Consider the following 18129-nt stretch of genomic DNA (forward strand, 5'->3'; position numbering starts at 1 on the left):
GGTGAAAATCCCTCAGAGAGTTGGTCACATGCACAGCGCTGATGATGGAGATGGCTCGGGAGCTGTGGCCACGTTGTCCTTCCAATCAGAGGTGAACATTTCTTCCAGAAGCACCTTGCCTGCCATTGCCCCTTCTCAAGCCAACGGCCATCCTCTAAGATGTAGTTTTTTAGTTTTATGTGTATAAATGTGTACCTGCGTGTGTGTGTGTGTGTGTGTGTGTGTGTGTGTGTGTGCGTACACGCACACCACACTCAGGCAGTGCTCTGCAGAGGGGAGAAAAGGGTATCAGAACCCCTGGAGTTGGAGCTGTGGACAGTTATAAGCTGCCATGTGGGTGCTGGGAAACCAAATCTGGGTCCTCTACAGGAAGGACAAGTGCTAGCTCCTGTGGAGTCATCTGTCTAGACCCCAGTGACCACGCTTTATTGACTGACCGCCTGACTAACTTGTCTCAACTGTGAAAACTACTGTTGGCCTCTTCTTGGGTCAGGTGCCTCCTAGCCTCATGCTGGAGGTGGCAGCACCCGGCTTTCAGCTCCCAGCACCTGGGAGGCCAAGGCAGGCAGCAGGGTCTCTATGAGTTCGAGACCAGCCTGGCCTACAGAGTGAGTTCCTGGACAGTCAGGACTGTACAGAGAAACCCTCTCTCAAAAAAAAGAAAAAGCAAACCCAAAATCAACAACAACAAAAAACCAAAAGGAGAGAGAGATACCCTTCCTTTCATGCGTCAGGACCTGGTTCTTAGAGCCACATGGACTCGGAACATTCCACTGTCTTTGTCTGTTTCGATGGCTTGTGTGGTTTTGCTTCTCATTTGTGTGTGGGTAAGTGTGTGAGGGTACACACGTGTGCTTGTGCATGTGTGCAACTTAAACCCAGATTCCTCAGGACCATCCCCCTTATTGATTGAGATAAGGTCTTTCACTAGACTGGAGCTCACTGGATAGGCTCGGTTGACTACACAGTTATATTACTATTACTATTATTATTATTATTATTATTATTATTATTATTATTATTATTATTATTATATGAGTTCTGGGCACTGAAGGCAGGTCCTCAATGTTTGCATAGCAAATGCTTTACTAGCTGAACAATCTCCCCAGCACTGCTTTTTAAAATTTTATGTCCGGTTCTTTGCCAGAGTGGTAGAGCACACCTTCAATCCTAGCACTCAGGCAGGTGGATCTCTGACTTTAAGACCAGCCTGGTCTCCAGAGTGAGTTTTAGGACAGCCATGGCTACACAGAGAAACCCCGTCTCAAAACAAACAAACAAATACAAGACAGGGTCTCACTCTGGGACTCGGACTGACCACATTGACCTCATAGTCAGTCTCACAGATACCCCATCTGCCGCCTCCTTGTCCTGTGTGATGGCATTAGAGGTGTGTGCCACCCCACCTGGCCTGTGATCGTGTTGGTTTTTCACATGCATTTATTTTTCTCTGTATGACTCTTTTATATGTGTGTGTATGCATGCATGTATATATTTCTTGTGCATATATGTGTATGTCTGTATGTGTGTGTGTGTATGTGTGTGTGTGTGTGTGTGTGTGTGTGTGTGTGTGTGTGTGTGTGTGTGTGTATGCACCATATACATGCCCAGTGCTCTCAGAGGTCAGAAGAGGGAGTCAGATCCCCTGGAACTGGAGTTACAGAGAATTATGATGCACCATGCAGATTCTGGGAACAGAATCTGGGTCCTCTGCAAAAATAAGTGTTCTTAACCACTTAGCCATCTCTCCGATATCTGGTTTTCTCGTTTTAAGATTCATTTAATGTGTGTGTGTGTGTATCTGTGTGTCTGTGTATGTATGTGTATGTCTCTGTGTGTGTGTCTGTGTGTGTGTCTGTGTGTATGTGTGTGTCTGTGTGTATGTGTGTGTCTGTGTGTGTGTGTGTGTGTCTGTGTGTATGTGTGTGTGTGTGTGTATGTGTGTGTGTGTGTGTGTGTGTGTGTGTGTGTGTGTGTGTGTGTCTGTGTGTGTGTGTGTGTGTGTGTGTGTGTGTGTGTATGTGTGTGTGTCTGTGTGTGTGTCTGTGTGTGTGTGTATGTGTCTGTGTGTGTGTCTCTGTGTGTGTGTGTGTCTGTGTCTGTGTGTGTGTCTGTGTGTGTCTCTATGTGTCTCTGTGTGTCTCTGTGTGTATGTGTGTGTGTCTGTGTGTATGTCTGTGTGTCTCTGTGTGTGTGTGTCTCTGTGTGTGTGTCTCTGTGTGTGTGTGTGTGTGTGTGTGTGTGTGTGTCTGTGTGTGTCTGTACAGGTGCCTGCACTGGCTCCCCTAGAGCTAGAGTTAAAGGCAACTGTGAGCTATGTGATATGGATTCTGGGTACCCAACCCATGTCCTCCAAATGCTTTTAACCCCTGAGCCAGCTCTCCAGGGCTGGGCTGTTTTATGAGACAGGATTTTAAGGCCCAGGCTGCCCCGAAATTGACTATGGATCTGGAGCATATGTAGAATTCTTGACTCTCTTGCCTCAGTTTCCCAGGTGCACCCACACTTGGCTGCACTTGTTCAGCTTCTTCTAAGTGTCTGCACTCCCAGAATAACCTCTGGGGCACATGGGCACACAGGTTTGCCGTGTCCCTGTCATTGGTCTGGGCTGGGGTAGGCCAGAACACAATTTGTACAGTAAATTTTAAGGCTTATCTGAACTTGCTGTCAAATCCTCCTACTGTTCTGGGACTCAGTTTCCCTCTGAGAGATGTCCTGAGGTCCTATCTAGGATAAAGGTGAGAAGGCAGGACACTAACAGTAGAGTGGCATCCCAGGTCCCATCTAAGAGGAAAGGCCATTGCGGGGCTGGGACAGCGGCCTAAGTCTCTGAAACGAGGGGACCAAATTGCAGGAAGATGCTTGTCTCTCCCCTTGGTAGCTCATGGAAATGGCCGGTCCAAGGTTCAGGGCCTTGGCTATCTACTCTAATTTGTGTTACTTAGCAATTTCTCTTATCTCCTAGACTCTAGTCTCCTCATCTACAGCAGAGGGGTAACAGCTTAGACCAGTGCTAGTACACAACATGTGCCTCATAAATGTCAGCTGCTATACCCATTACTCCACTCGTGCGCCAGCGTTAAATCCAATTTACTCTGGAATGAGCACTCCCCCTCGGCTTGCAGGACTGCTGCCCTGAAGCCTGGTCTGGAGACAGAGGTAGAACCCAGAACTGGGTCCCCAGCTTTCTAAGTCTCCCATGCCTAGCCACCAAAGGACCCAGAGAGGAGGCTGGGTTAGGAGCAGACAGCCTGGGGTGGAAATCAGGGCCTGTCACTGAGATCTGCCTGAAGACCCCAGGGCACATGGAGTGGGTCTGTTCTCCAAGGTCCCGGCACTGGCCCACATGTGACATAGAGCAAGTCCTCTGTCCCTCTGTCTCTCTGGCTGAGGTGAGAATCTTTTTTTCTTCTACTATTTAAGATTTATTTTTATTATTCGTGTGTATGTGCACATGCCTACGTAAGTTTATTTGTACACATGGATGTGTACCTGCGGCTGTGGTGGCCAGGGGGCATGGGAGTCCCTGGGAACTGGAATTACAGGTAGTTTTAATGTGAATGAATTGAACACAGGTGTGGCAGGAGAATGTCCTCATAGTGGTCATGGGGAGTGGTCATGTCCCCATAGGTCCCAGGGAGCCACTGTCCTGACTAATGCAGTTCTTGGCTCACCCTCCCTTTTCCTTCTGGAGTGTGGCCTCAGAACCCTAGATTCAACCTCTGCCCTTTGCCTCCAGCTCCTTTTGCACAGAGTCCAAGTAGCAATAAGGAGGCTTCAGGCCATGTTCTGCCCCAGCCGCAGGCAAATGACCACCTGCGGTTTGGAAACACCGCTCAGCAAGAGGTGACTAATCCCAGTCACCAAACTCACGCCACAAGGACCAGAAGCTTCCAAGTGACATAGGTGAAACTCGGGGACTGGTGCATGCACCAGACTGGAACAAAAGGGAGACCAGTTAAATATTCAACAGCAAGGGACTCGCTGTTCAAATGACGGGACAAGATATTCCAGAGCCACAGACAGACCGTGACAGAGTCCAAATGATGACATGAAAGTAATACAGCACTTCAGAGAGGCCCACAGGACGATTATGTGTTCACCTGCAGGACCAGAATACCTTGCAAGGCCAAGGAGGCGGCTTACAGATGCCAACAGAGCTGGGAGTGTTTGTCTGTAGTACTGAGGATTGAACATGGAATATTCTAGAAAAATACTCTGCCACTGATATGCTAGCCTCATTTGAAAGGAGTGTTTGTGTGGTGTGGTGTGGTGTGGTGTGTGTGTGTGTGTGTGTGTGTGTGTGTGTGTGTGTGTCTACCATAGTGCACAAAAGTCAGAGGACAACATAAGGCTTTCTCTTCCCATCACGTAGATTCTAGGGGATCAAACTCAAGTCGTTAGCCTTGGCCACAGGTCTTTATTTACTAAGCTGTTTTGTTGACCCATGGACCTGAGACTTTTTTTTTTTTCTTTTCTTTTTTTCGGAGCTGGGGACCGAACCCAGGGCCTTGCATTTGCGAGGCAACTGCTCTACCACTGAGCTAAATCCCCAACCCCGACCTGAGACTCTTATTTTCTCCCCCACTCCATTCCATTGCTCCCTCCTCTTTTTCTCTTGAGACAGGGTTTCCTCTAGTCCAGTCTGGCCTTGAGCTTGACTTGAGCTCAACTTTCTGATCCTGCCTCTACCTCCTGAGTGCTGGTGTCATAGGTGTGTCCGCCATGCCTCCCTCCCTCCATCCCCTCCCCCCTTCTCTTCAGCGCCTCAAGCCTGTAAGCGCTTTGCCACACGGCTACATCCCAGCACCCCTCCCTCATCCATCTGTTTTCTTTGGGGAACAAATACATGTTTTTTAAAGGAATTCCTGGGCCATAGAGTTGGCTCAGTGGTTAAGAGCACTTGCTTTTCCAGAGGGCCTGGGTTCGATTCCTGGCACTAACCTGGAGGCTCACAACTGTCTGTACCTCCCTGGGCACACAGACATACATGCAGGCAAAACAAACACGTAGGTAAACTAATAAAACGAACCCACTTCTTCGATTTCTCTAGAGTCTAGAGAAAACCGAACACTGGAGAACAGTCACACTGAGCGCACGTCCTTCCAGAATTTTCTCTGCGCAAACTGTATCATTGCTGCTTTATTAGTAGAAACGGAGCACTGGGTAAGGTCCTTGCGGTTGGATGTGTCCTATGCACCTGTGTGTCATGATGAATGGATCCACTGGTTTTGTGGTAGCCTGCTGGATGGCATTCTGTGACATGACTTCTTCAGTGAGACCCCTGCCCCCTGCTGATGGACATTTGGGTAGAATCTGGTTGCTGGGTTTATTAAGGTACCTGTGGGCCCTACATCCTTACAGCAAAGTTGACGAGTAACTCTTTAGGGCTGATTTTTTTTTTTTTTTAAGATAGAATCTTACTGTGTAGTCCAGGCTGGCCTTGAACTCACCACATACTCTTAGCTGACCCAGGACTTGTGTGGATAGTACGGCCTCAGCCTCCCAAGTGCTGAGATTAAAGCTGTGTACCACCACACCCAGCTTAGGGCTGGCTTTGAAGTTGAGTTGTGAGGGCAAAGTGTTACACAGAAGTTACAGATTTAGGAAATTCTGCTGCGTTGTGTCCCGGGAGACCGGGCCTGTGTTTTGTGCCCTCCATCCCGACCCCATGCACTGAGAAGTTAAATTCTGTGCCCTGGCCAGCCAGAACTACATGGCGAGACCTGGTCTCAAGAAAGAAAATAAATTATGTATGTATATGTGTATGTATGCATGTACACACACATATACATATCTATACATGCACATATATGCATCTGTAGATGGAAATGTGTGTAAATTTTTTTAATTCAGGACCTTACATATGTCAGGAAGAGCTCTACCATGGAGCTACACGCCCGCTAATAACAACCAGAATTCATATTTCCTATTTGTTTTATCCATTTTACCATCACCTACAGCCTTGAGGGCACCTGTGTCTTGTGGCTGTGTAGCAGCGAGAGGAAATGGCTGTGTGCCACTGAACTCTGATTTCCAAATGAGAACTGAGGGTTAGTGCCCTGAAGTCAGCTCTGAGGAATATGATTACCACCACAATCCACTGGTCAGTAATCTCGACAGTTACCTAGACACTGACACCCCACCTCCCATCCTACAAGTCAGGTCCCCCCAAGTCTGGAATCCTGCCCCAGGCTGCGGTCAGCCTCTGTTCGAGTAGCCTTCGTTTTCTCTTCTGGGAAATGGGCTCATTGTCGCAGCCATCTTGCAGAGTCACGAGTGGTCAGAATAAGGGTTCTGGGGGGCCACAGGCCTTGAGTCAAATCCCTGCTAAGTCACTCGGTGCCTCTGAGACTCAACTTCCGGTTAACCGGTGATGACAGATTTCCCATCAATTGTGGACTTTGGGTGCTGGGATGGCCCCATCATTTCCCACACTCTTTCCTCCCGGCAGTCTATCCCAACCCTTGAACATGCCCCTGAATCTGCAGCCGGGGAGGCGGGTATCCTCAGCGAAGGTGGCTGGGGAGCAGTCCCCAGTGAGACCCATCATGGGTGGGACTGGGGTCCAGGCTCCTCACCGACAGAGCCTCTAACGGAGCCTGAGCCCTCTCAGAAAGGCAGACAGAGGCAGGCCAGAGCTGTGGCCTTTGGGAGTTCCATGGGGCTCCAGGAGTGGGCAAAGCCCAGGGGTGGTGGGAGAATGTGAAGCTAATAAAACAGAAACTCTTCTGACAAATGACCTCACCACCAATCTTCGCTATAAGCATCCTCTGGCTTGGAGGCCTCAAGGCCACCCCCCAAGATCAGACTAGGAAACAAGGAAGTCAAAGTTGGACCCAGAGCCTAAATTTACTGTCCTGCATCCTTCTTCCTAAACTTCATCAAATGGGAAACTCAAGGCTCAGAGACTGGAGGGAATACAGCCAGTGATGCACGGCATTCTAGCTCCTGGCCTTCTTGATAGCTGAACAGAGCAGGAAGGGTAACAGGAAGGTGCCAGGGCTAACGTAAATACCTTATCCCACTTCTCCCCAGACTTTGAATGTTCAACTTTGGCATCCTGTGAAACCTTTTACTCCCACTGAACTGAAATAGTTGGTGATCCCATTCCTACCTCCTAATACACTGGGGGTGGCTTCATCAGCTCTGAGCTCAGAACTCCGGGGATAAGACCTGGAACACCCAGGGTCTAGCCTGGGCTTGTCCCCACCCAGGGGCGCTGGACACTTACTTGTGGGCACGAAGCTATAGATGACCAACAGCAGGGTAATGACCAGAGGGAGCATGCCACGGTCCATGCTGTCCACCCGGGAGTCTGTGCGCTGGGCCTTATCCGGTGTCCAGAGGCAGGGCTGCTGGTGGGCGCCGGGGCCTGCGTGGGTTCGCACGGGGATCCGAAGGGAGCAGGCAGCCGGAGCGACCACGTCCCTGCTCCAGCCTTCTGAGGTGGCGGCGGAGAAGTCAGGAGAAGTGGGCTGGAGACTCACAGCAGGGCAGGGGTCTCTAGCTGACTGGATGGTGGGAAAGAGACACTGGGCTCTTTGGGACGGCAGCGGACGACGGTCCTGGCCTGGGGACGGGACACAGATGAAGGCAGGGGTCTGACTGTCAGGGCAGGGAGCTCAGCTCATCCAGCCCGGCCCAGAGAGGCAGGAAATGCGCTTCCTTAGAGAAGGGGCCGGGCCAGGCTGCCTGCCAGGCGAGTAGAGGAAGTGCCACAGGCTTTGTCGCTGGGTGGGGGGCCCCCCGGGATTGGGGGGGCAGGGTGATGGGAGGGCCCAGGCGGCAGACCTCCCCCATGCACCCCACCCTGCATCTGCCCTTGCAAGGCCGGCTGGTGAGGGCACATCTGGAAGGGGACAAGGTCTGGTTGAAGCCCCAGTAGCTTGGGTTCCATTCTACAGATGAGAACACCGACGATGGGCAAAGACAGCCTTCTAGGAAGATGGTACCTTGGATGCTAGCTGGTCCCAGCCAGCATCAACGCAGACTTTCAGAAGCATCCCTCTTGGTTGCACCCTTTGTGTTTCAGACAGGGAAACTGAGGCCCAACATGAAGAAGACACATTCCCAGGTTAGCACAGCAGAGCAGCTGAGACTGTCTCCACGGAGATGGTCAGGGCCCACACAGCCCCAAAGGCAAGGAAAACACAGTTGGCTTTGGTGGCACACACATATAATTCCTGCCCCCTGCAGGCCAGGGCAGAAGGGTCAGCCTGGGCTATACATAGTGACACCCTGTCTCCAAGAGGGACAGGCACAGACCTTCATGACCTTTCTGAAGTCTGATAGCCCTGGGTTTGGACCTGCCTTACTTATTTCCAGGTAATCCACGAGGTTGAGTCCTTCATTTCAGTTACCTGTTTGTAACCCAGAGCCCAGCTGTGCCTCTTCCGCAGCCGGGCCCTTGGGAGATTTCTGAGGACCAGATTCTAGCAAGTTACAACACTGAGCCTGGGCCAGGCCTGCAGGAGCTGCTCAACAAACCACCCATAGTCCCTTCCTCAGTTAAGGCAGCAATCCCAGAAAGGTCCATGCTCGTTTTGCAAACAGTGAACGCAGTCCGTGTACCCACTGTGCTGCTGGGTAGCATTCAGAGTGGAGCCCTGGAAAGCTTGGAGGAGAGAACCACTGGAGAGGTGTCAGGGACTGGGGGAGTCCAGATGCAGCAAGGAAAGGACCAGGCATAGACAAAAACACTGAAGTAGTATTTGAATCATCCTGGGGCAATACTAAGGGGGTGGGGAGGTTAAGATGCCTATCTCTGACCCCCCCCCAACCCCCACATAAGGACTTCATCTCTGGGGCCAGTGAGAGTCATTTGTCTTGAGGAGGGAGAAGACTGAGAAGCAAAGCCTCTGAAAGGAAACACTGACCGAGGGTTTCAGGCCTGCCTGGTTTCTGGGGGTGCCCTGCAGTCTTTGTGCCTCAGTGGCTAGGCCAGGCCAGCAGTTTGTCTCTGCAAGGGCTGCCATGAGGCAGGGAAGGTGGGTGTGGTTCCTAAAGGCAGCCTGGAGGAAGGTCAGCTTGGCCTGGCCTCACCAGGCCTCTTGGGGATGGCAGGCTCTGCCCTTTCCTTCAGCCGTGAGATAGCAGGTAGACACCAGGACTCTAGAGGGCAGGATGGGGTGGTGGGGCTGTGAGCTTCTCTCTGCGTGCCCTAACAGAAACTGTTTTGGGAGCAGTCCGCCTCGGGACTAAGGTCTACACCAGGGCCCACCCTGGGCGTTCACCTTATCAGTACCAAGTTGTCACCACTGACAGAGGCCTGCTCCTATAGGCTTTGTTTCACACAGGTGGAGGCCAGCTTGGTCCTGACCTCATGCTGGCCACGGTGTCTGAGCTGAGTGGACAGGAGAGGCAGCTGGTACAAAGACTGAGAATCTCAGGGTGAGAAGACAGGGAAGTGAACCTCTGGAACCCCAGGACAAAGTCCTTGTGTTCCAGGCCTTTCCAGAGATGGACAGATCTGCCTCTCCAGACGTCCTAACCTTTCCACACTCTGTTGTCCCAGGGTGATCTAAGTACTTCCTAGGTCCACGCCCTAGCCTAAATTCTGTCGCATCTCAGCCTTGTTTGTTTTTAAGGTTTTTGAAACAGGATCTCACTGTGTAGCCTTGGCTGGCTTCGAACAAGTTACATAGACCAGGCTTGGCCTCAAACTCACAGAGATCTCCCGGCCTCTGCCTCCTAAGTGCTGGGATTGAATGTGTGCACCACCAGGCATTGGTTCCCAAGGACCCCTTTAAAAGTTCTTCCCAGGGCTGGAGCGATGGCTCAGTGGTTAAGAGCACTGACTGCTCTTCCAGAGGTCCTGAGTTCAAATCCCAGCAACCACATGGTGGCTCACAACCATCTGTAATGGGATCTGATGCCTTCTTCTGGTGTGTTTGAAGACAGGGACAATGTACTCCATACAATAAATAAATAAATCTTAAAAAACAGAAGTCAAATTGTGAGGTTGGAGACCAAGTCTCCTTCCTATGTGATTGTTAGTAGTTCTTCCCAAACCATCTCTGTGTGGCACAAGCCATTTCCATTCATAAACAAGACCTAATGCATTCTCCAGAAAATGGGGGAGGCTCCAGACCAATAAAAACAGGGGTCTGTGGAGTGACAGCTGGTGGGACTCCCTTTAATCCCAGCTTCTCACAGGCAGAAGCAAGAGGACAACCACAAGGTTAAGGCAGGCCTGATCTACACAACAAAGTCTAGGCCTGCTCGGGGCTTTACAGTGAGACTCTGTCTCAAAACACCGGAAAGGGGGTTGGGGATTTAGCTCAGTGGTTAGAGCGCTTGCCTTGCAAGCGCAAGGCCCTAAGGTTCGGTCCCCATCTCAAAAAAAAAAAAAAAAAAAAAAAAAAACACGGAAAGGACAAGAAAAAGAGGGACCAACGAGATGGCCCAGGGAGCTTGTGTTTGACCCCTGGGGCCTATGTGGAGAAAGAAGAGATCTGATTCCCCAAAACTGTCCTCTGAATACCACATGTGTGCTATGGCACATGCGTGTCCACATACATACACATACAAAAACACAGTAAGTAAAGACATAAAATGTAACTTAAAATTTTAAAAAGATAAGAACCAGTGTGGGGGCGGGGGGGGAGGCTTACCAGTAGGCTTTAGGGGGCCCTTAGCAGGGACCCCCTAAGGGAATGAAGGCTCTGGGACCACCAGCCTGGAAGTTTTGAGCAGAGCGGATGTCCCTACCAATTGGTAGTCTGGGTGGTGGCTCAATGCCCAGTGGACTTCACTAAATGTCCCAGGAGGGCAGGGACTTTGATGGCCTCTGCTGCTTTGTCCCTTCAGAGCCAAGGGACTGTGCTTTTTGAGATATTTTTCTTTTTCTAAAAGGGTTGAGAAGGCTTTCAATGTGCAATCCCCCTGCCACAGACTCCTAAGTGCTGGGATTTCAGATGTGCCCAGCTATGCCCAGCAAGATAAATATATTGAAAGCATGAGGTGCCCTGGAAAACCAAGGTGGAACTAAGGGTTGTGGGAACAGGGAAACTGAGGCACAGAGAAGACTGTCTTGTTTCTTATCAGTTCTGTGCTGGTTCTTCTGTTCCTAGAAGCTCAGTAATCAGCGTCTTGCAACACGGGACAGATCTAAACAAGTTGTGGTTCCACTATGCTCTCTCTAGCCAGGGGTACAGGACACGTCCTTTGGCTTTGTCACCAAAAGACTGACCCTGCACTGGTGGTCTTCCTTCCCTGAGGACCATAATCCAGCCAGGGTCTAACCTATACTGCCCAGGAACTAGGTCCCTCCCTTTACCGGTCAGACCAAACAGTCATCTGCACAGGGGGATAATTCCACGCACCCTGACCACACCTGTGTGAACACACACCCCACCACGGCCTCTCAAAGTGGTCCCTTGGGAGCCTGCCATCTGTTTCCTGCAGAGGCCCTAATCCCAATGTAGATATTCTCCTGTGAATCCTGTGCACACTCCAACAGAGACATGGCCCCTGGCCAGACCCTGTGTCTGGCCCGCTCACTGGGCTCCATCCTCCTCCTGGTGGGGCCGGGAAGACCTGAGCAGGAAAGGATAAAGCACGTCTACCTTGGCCCCTGGCCACTGAAGGAATGTCAGGCAGCCCCTAAGGACCCCAGGGCGGCGCTGAGTCTCCAGTACAGGCCTGCAGCCAGGGGCTGTTATTAACAGCAAGGCTGGGTCCGTTCGGGGCATGGGGAAGGGAGAGCTAGGCCAGGAGTGTGGGTATCTGACTCTGCCCCATGCTAGCTAGGGAGCCTAAGGCAAGGCCTTTTGACTTTCTGTAACCTCGGTGTCTTTACCTGCACAATGGGAAGGCAGTCTGCTAGCCCAAGCTGGCCCATGGGGATTCACAAAGCAAGACAAACAAAGGAAGGCTGCCTTACTCATGAGCTTACCTGGCCCAGCGTCCAATGCCGCTTTACAGCCCACCCTCATTTCCCGGTAGGTGAAAGGCCCAGACATGCAAGGCCCCTGGGCTGGAGAGAGGCAGAGGAGGTGCAGGGTTGGACCTGGTGGTGTTTCCTTGTTTCTAGAACCTTCTGTCCTAGTTTCCTCCCTACATTCCATGTCACCTTATTTGTACACGGTCCCTCGTCACCTCCTCCCCACCTTTGTGCCTGTTTCCTTGCTGTTCACTCTTACTTCCAAATCAGGTTTTCTCGGACCCCAGTGATCCATGACATCACGTCGTAGCTAAGGGACAAGTCACCTGGGGGGATTTGGGCTCAGGTAAGGAGGGGACAGGAATAGACCTCTGTGAACTTGTCCCTGCAATGTCAGTGTCCCCCCAAGGGGTCCTGACTGGGAAACATAGTGTGACAGGTTCTTCCTAGGCTGAGGGGTGAGGGCCAAGTCTCTTCTAGGAACTAGTTCCAAGGATAGACCCTCAGCTGGGTGGTACAGGCCTGCAGTCAGCCAGCACTGAGACACCGAGGTGGTTCTTCATGAGTTCAGACAGCCTAGTCTGCGTATTGTTCCAAGAAGCCAAGCCAGAGCTGGAGAGATGACTCAGCCGAGGGCTCTTGCTAATCCTGCAGGGGCCCTGGTTTGCTCAGATACCTGTGACTCCAGATCTGTCACCTGTTTCTGGCTCCCCTGCGCACAACACACACACCCCCGGTGCATATATACACACACAGGCAAAAACAGCAAACAAAATAAAACGATTTTTAAAAAGAGGAAAAAAAAAGAGAAAGGGCTAGTAGGGGTAAAGAACCTTGCCACCAAGCCGGATGACCTGAGTCTGATTCTCAGGACCTGCACGGTGGAGTGAGCAAAGTAACTCTTCCAAGTTGTCCGCTCATCTTCATGTGGACGACATGGCATTCATTTACACACTCATGCACACACACGCACACACACACACACTCTCATATACACTAACACACTCCTATACTCAAACACATATATATTCACACACACACTCATACATACACACACTTACACACTCACTCATACACACACACACACACACACACACACACACACAATGTTTTAAAAAGCTGGATCTGGGGCATAGCTCAGAGTGCCAATTTGAGTGCTGATCCTCCCAGCACTCAGCAAGTCGAGGCAGGAGGATCAGGAGTTCAAGTTCATTCTCAAGTACACAATGAGTACCAGGTTAGCCTGGATTACTTGAGGATTTATTTCAAAAGACAAGCCCAAATCACGTTCAACTGACAGGCCTGCAGTATCTCAGTATGTCGAGACGGTTCTGCATGCTTCCCCAGTTCAGAGCTGGGAAATTGTTCCCAGTGGCACAATCACACAAAGGGCTTTCCATTCCTGATGGATACTGGCCCCTCCACCCTCTCCACAGGACTCTTACAGCTCAGGGCTCCAGGATGCCTCTGACTGCCTGCACCCACCACAGTGTTCTAATCGTCTGTCTCGTCAACCGCCTGCCTCTGTCACTCTCTCAGCCTCTGTCACTCTCTCATGGCATTGTACAACCCTTGGGCTGTCACTCCATCCAGGCCCTGGTAAGCCTCATCCAGCCCTATTAGCAAGTATCCATGGAGACATCATGTCACCCCGCTCCGTGCAGGAAGCCTGTTCAAGTGGAGTTCAGTGGTCCATGGCAACCAACACTTCTCAAGATGAGGACCCTTCCCTTCTCTTCTCCCCTGCTCAGACCACCCCAGTGACACTGGTTCCAGTGTTTCTTGAGCATGCTTACCTCCAGGCCCTTGCACATAGTACTCCCTTTGTCTCTAGGGAGCACCAGTTTCTCTCCCCTCTCCTGTCTCCTCTCAGACAGCACCTGGCCAGCATGACTTCCTCTGACCATCCCCTTTAACATTTAATTATATGTGTCCATGTGTGGACCTATGTGTATGTATATCACACATGTGTGCAGTGCCCAAGGAGGTGAGAAGACACATTGGATGCCCCTGGAACTAGATGAGCCACCATGTAGATGCTAAGGATTGAACTCAGGACCTCTGGAAGGGCAGCCAGTGCTCTTAACCACTGAGTCATCTCTCCAGCCTCTCATTGTTCCTTTAAAAAATGGCCTCTCCTGACGGCTCAACCTTTAAACAATGGCTGCTCAATCCAGAGGCCCCATCACCTACCTGGCAGCTCAAAGCCATCTGTTACTCCAGTTCCAGGCGATCCTATGCCCTCTTCTGCTCTCCCCAGGCACCAAGCATGTTTATGGTGCACAGATATACACACAGGCAACAAACCCTCACACATAAAAATAAAATGCCTCTCTCACATGAACGGCAGGCCTTTGGGCCACTAGTTGATATGTTGTCCTTTCCTGTCAAGAGCAGAAGTTTCCTGAGGTCAACAGCTATGTTTGTTTCTTTTCCTTTTCTTTCTTTCCTTTCTTTTTTTGGGGGAGGGGGAGGTTGGGATGGGAGGTGTTGAGACAGTTTCTCTGTGTAACCCTGGCTGTCGCAGAACTCTCTCTGTAGACCAGGGTGACTTCAAATTCAGAGAATCAATCTGTCTTGCCTCCCAAGTGCTGGCATTAAAGGCATGCACCACCATACCCTACTAAATTTGTATTATTTTTTAATTGTGTGTGTGTGTGTGTGTGTGTACATGTAGGTATGTGCTTTTTCATGTAATACCCAAGGAGGCCAGGAGCATCAGATCTCCTGGAGCTGGAGTTATTTTCTTTTTAAAGATTTATTCATTTATTATATATAAGTACACTGTAGCTGTCTTCAGATACACCAGAAGAGGGCATCAGATCTCTTTTTTTTTTTTTTTTCCCCCCGGAGCTGGGGACCGAACCCAGGGCCTTGCGCTTGCTAGGCAAGTGCTCTACCGCTGAGCTAAATCCCCAACCCCGCATCAGATCTCTTTACAGATGGTTGTGAGCCACCATGTGGTTGCTGGGATTTGAACTCAGGACCTCTGGAAGAGCAGTCGGAGCTCTTAACCACTGAGCCATCTCTCCAGCCCCGGAGCTGGAGTTATAAATGGTGGTGAGCTGCCTGGTTTGGTTGCTGGGAATGGCAGACATGCTAGACACACTGAGGAACAGATGATGGGCCTTGTCACCTGCTTGCACCGTGCCATGTCTGCTACATGATAGACTGAAGCCCCAGAATGTGGGTGCATAGGCATGTGAGGGTAAGACAGCCTCCCAGAGAGGAGATGATGTCCCCAAAATGCAGCCGATCCCAGGGGTCAGGTCCCCTGCCTTAGAAGAACAGACTCCTTCAAAGTGACCTTCTGTTCCCAAGGGCAGGAGCCATGTTCCTGGGGCAACCTATACTCCAAGATCTGATTACAGTGGGTCTGTAATCCCAGCACTCAGGAGAATTCTGAGTTCCAAGCCAGACAGTGTTACACAAGGAGAACCTGTCTCAGAACAAAATGGAGAGGACTTTTGCTGGGCGGTGGTGGCACACGACCACTTGGGAGGCAGAGGCAAGTGGATCTCTATAACTTTGAGGCCAGCCTGGGCTACAGAACAAGTTCCAGGACAACCGGGGCTACTTACAGAGAAATCCCGTCTCAAAAACCAAACAAAAGGAAAAAAGAAAGCAAGTGGATTCTTCTTAACTCTAAGCAGTTTAAACACACACACACACACACACACACACACACACACACACACACACACACATTTTTCATATGTATATCAAAAACTCAGCTAGAACCATCCAGAAGGCCAGGGGCTCCTGAGCAGAGCTCCAGGAACAGGGACCTTTGGAGAAACTAAGGCCTAAGAGACGATCTTGACTTGGGGGGAAGGTAGGGGGTAGGTAAAAGTGTTGCTGCTCTGTGATCTGGGGGAAGTTTTACAACCTCTCTGGACTCACATCCCCAGCAAGGAAACCCTGTGTTCACAGTCTGCACATATCCAGAAGGGCTCCTGGCCCCCAGCCCTCTAAACACCCCCACCATGGAGCCGCCAGGCCTTCCTGTTTACTCGAGGCCCCTCTCGGGGCTGGGAGGCGACAGCCTTGGCCTCCTCTGCTCCCCACTTCCTTCCTCTCCCACTTCAGTGCCTCCGGCCCAGGCACTCAGGGGGCCCTCAGGCCAAGACATGGGGATGCAGTCCAGGGAGGCATCTAAGGCCACCCCACCCCCTACAGGCACCAGCACCACCAATGAATGCCATGAGGTGTGCCCTCTCTGAGACTCTCTGGGTATAGGGGCATTAAATAGAGACACCCCCACACACACACACACACACACACACACACACACACACACAGCAATACGCAGCTGCCTGGAATGTCCCTGGAGACCAGAAGACAATGACAGCATCGGTGACCTTCTGATGCCCACCACACCCACGTTATTCTAGCAGTGACGCCAGAGAAGACCCTACTCCCCACCGGGAGGCTGCTGCCTTCCTCTGACCTCTGCTTATCCTACTGAAGAGCAGAATTGGTTTTCCTGAGCTGACTACAGTGTGACCTGGCAGCCAGCTGCCCAGAAGCCATCACTGCACCTGACCAGCTTTTTTTTTTTTTTTTTTTTTTCTTTTTTTTTGGAGCTGGGGACTGAACCCAGGGCCTTTTGCTTGCTAGGCAAGAGCTCTACCACTGAGCTAAATCCCCAATCCCCCTTTTTTTTTTTTTTTTTAAATTATTTTTTTGAGGCAAGATCTCAAGTAGCCCAGGCTGGCCTCAAACTTGCTATAGAGGCCGAGGACCTTAAATTTCTGACCCTCCTGCTTCTGAGCTCAGATGCCACAATGACAAGCCCGTGCCACCATGTCTTGTCTATACAGCACCGGGGATCAAACCCAGAACTTTCTGTGTGAGAGACAAACATGCAACCCACTGAGCTGTAGCCCTCGCCCTGGACCTGATTTTTTTAAACAAAAAAACGTATGATTGTTATTTTGGTATACGAGTGTTTATGCACATGAATGTGGGTTCTCTTGGGATCCAGAAGGGTTTTCGGTTCCCCGAAGCTGGAGTTACAGGCAATCATGAGCCCTCATCCCCTCATTCCCTCATGGGTCCCTGAAACAGAACTTTGGTCTTCCGGAAGAGCAACAAATTCTCTAGCCACCGAGTCTTCTCTCCAGGCACTAGGTCTGGCATTTCTTCCTGTAGCCCTGGCTTTTCTTGCATTCACGATGCCCTCCTGTCTCAGCCTCTCAAGGGCTGGGTTTGCAAGTGTGTACCACAATGCCTAGCCAACATGCTTTTTCCCAAACCCCTTCAGGATTCCTGCATTCTGGCTGCAGGTCAGACCTTCTTGACTAGCTGTAAACCCTCCCCAGGCCCCACCTACTAGGACTTCTTGCTCTTAAGGCTCAACGTGAACACTTACATCCTCCCTAGCTAGCCGTGGGGATGCAGGAACGGCAGTGCAAGAGGAAGCTTTGACTCCGGGAGAAGCCAGAGGAGCACTTGGAAGGAGGAACTTCATCAGGATAGATCGCTGTCCTCTCACGGGACCAAGAAAGACGAGAGGCAGAACAGTCCTCAATGCAGAGAGAGGTCTGCCCCAGCCAGTTGGAACTCAGTGGCAGTGTGCCTGCACAGTGTGAGCACGAGGTCTGCATGGTCAGATGCACACAGTATGGTCCTGCATCACACCCCAGCTTCAGGGAACCAGCCTCGAGGAGACTTGGGAAGAAGAGGGAAGCCACACAAGGACCGTGTATTGGCTGGGTAACAGTGAGGATCCCGCTGCGGCCACAACAGCTATGGGTATTCAGGAAAATGTCCTGATTCCCCCAAGTCATTTTCAAGTCATCCTTTAGTGTCTTTGGTGTCTCAACTCCTCTCTCTCTCTCTCTGTGTGTGTGTGTGTGTGTGTGTGTGTGTGTGTGTGTGTGTGTGTGTGTGTGTGGCACCTGCCTGGTTATCCTACTGAATCTGGGCCAGGAATCTCAGAGCCGAGGAGGAGGAGGAGGAAGAGGAGGAGGAGGAGGAAGAGGAGGAAGAGGAGGAGGAGGAGGAGGAAGGGAGGGGGGAAAGGTTAGAGCTAGGAGCAAGATCAGCCTTGACACCACCACAAGCCTCATCTCAAATGAATGGCCTTTTGGCAGGGCATGGTGGCACAGATCTTTAATCCCAGGATTCCAGATGCAGAGACAGGAGGATCTCTTGTGAGGCCAGTCTGTTCTACTTAGCAAATTCCAGGCCAGCCAGGTCTACATAACAAACAAACAAACAAAAAAAGGACACCCCCC

Source organism: Rattus rattus, chromosome 5, assembly GCF_011064425.1.
Source record: "Rattus rattus isolate New Zealand chromosome 5, Rrattus_CSIRO_v1, whole genome shotgun sequence".
Lineage (NCBI taxonomy): Eukaryota > Metazoa > Chordata > Mammalia > Rodentia > Muridae > Rattus > Rattus rattus.